The sequence below is a fragment of the Salvelinus fontinalis genome, unplaced genomic scaffold, assembly GCF_029448725.1.
Source record: "Salvelinus fontinalis isolate EN_2023a unplaced genomic scaffold, ASM2944872v1 scaffold_0427, whole genome shotgun sequence".
Lineage (NCBI taxonomy): Eukaryota > Metazoa > Chordata > Actinopteri > Salmoniformes > Salmonidae > Salvelinus > Salvelinus fontinalis.
The window spans coordinates 63,604-65,149 of NW_026600636.1; the positions used below are offsets into that span (position 1 = coordinate 63,604).

General features: G+C 47.1%; 1 protein-coding gene across 1 annotated transcript in view; it reads left to right on the forward strand.

Moving 5' to 3' along the window:
* Positions 1 to 1,546, forward strand: part of LOC129846006 (protein unc-80 homolog) — a gene marked incomplete at both ends in the record, with an annotated part of 98,293 nt that overhangs the window by 60,369 nt on the left and 36,378 nt on the right.

Sequence of the window (1,546 nt, forward strand, 5' to 3'; positions counted from 1 at the left end):
TCCACATAGCTGCCACCATGCCACCGTGTTACCCTGCTCCACAGAGCTGCCACCATGTTACCCTGCTCCACAGAGCTGCCACCATGCCACCATGTTACCCTGCTCCACAGAGCTGCCACCATGCCACCATGTTACCCTGCTCCACAGAGCTGCCACCATGTTACCCTGCTCCACAGAGCTGCCACCGATGTTACCCTGCTCCACAGAGCTGCCACCATGCCACCATGTTACCCTGCTCCACAGAGCTGCCACCAGTGTTACCCTGCTCCACAGAGCTGCCACCATGTTACCCTGCTCCACAGAGCTGCCACCATGTTACCCTGCTCCACAGAGCTGCCACCATGTTACCCTGCTCCACAGAGCTGCCACCATGTTACCCTGCTCCACAGAGCTGCCACCATGCCACCATGTTACCCTGCTCCACAGAGCTGCCACCATGTTACCCTGCTCCACAGAGCTGCCACCATGTTACCCTGCTCCACAGAGCTGCCACCATGCCAAATCTCTTGCTTTGGACTGAGAGTAGGGATGAAAACTACTGGAAATGCAATGGTGAGCGTGTATTATAAAAGCACTATACAGAATATATATATGATTCTGTGGTCTGAATACAGAAACAACAGTAAGCCTTACACACTCTGGTATAGTGATTTTATAGTTACTTCCAGGTGAGTAAGTTAAAAAACACAATAATGGAAAGATGGTGTGAATATAAGCATGCTCTCGCAGAACATTTTTTAATGCATATTTACTTTATGAATGCCACTTGGTAGACAATTTATTATTCCAGAATGTGGTTTGGACAAATTGTTCATTAGTGTCAGAGACAGCATTCATAATTCATTAGGAGTCTATTACCACACGTAGCAGAATGACCCTTTAATAATTAAACAGGACACACCGTGTAGTCATTGATGTGATTGTTGAACACACTCACACCCAGCATGCCTTCTGTGTAGGCTACAGTAGATGTTTTCTGTTGCAAAATGTTTCGCTACGGCGTGCCCTACTGAACAACAACCAGACTGGGGAAAATGGCTATAAGACAGAGAGAGACAGGAAAAAAGAGACAAAGATAGAGAGAGAAAGAGAGAGACAAAGATAGAGAAAGAGAGAGACAGAAAGAAAAAGACAAAGACAGAGAGAGAGAGAGACAGAGGGGGAGAGAGAGATAGACAAAGAGACAGATTGAGACAGAAAAACAGAGAGAGTGTGTGTGTGTGAGAGAGAGAGAGAGAGAGAGAAAGAGAGAGAGAGAGAGAGAGAGAGAGAGACAGACAGAGAGGGAGAGAGAGAGAGAGAGATAGACAGAGATACAGATTGAGACAGAGAGACAGAGAGAGAGAGAGAGAGAGAGAGAGAGAGAGAGAGAGAGAGAGAGAGAGAGGAGACAGACAGACAGACAGAGAGGGAGAGTGAGAGACATAGACAGACATACAGATTGAGACAGAGAGACAGAGAGAGAGAGAGAGAGACATAGAGACAGACAGAGAGGGAGAGAGAGAGACATAGACAGACATACAGATTGAGACAGAGAGACAGAGAG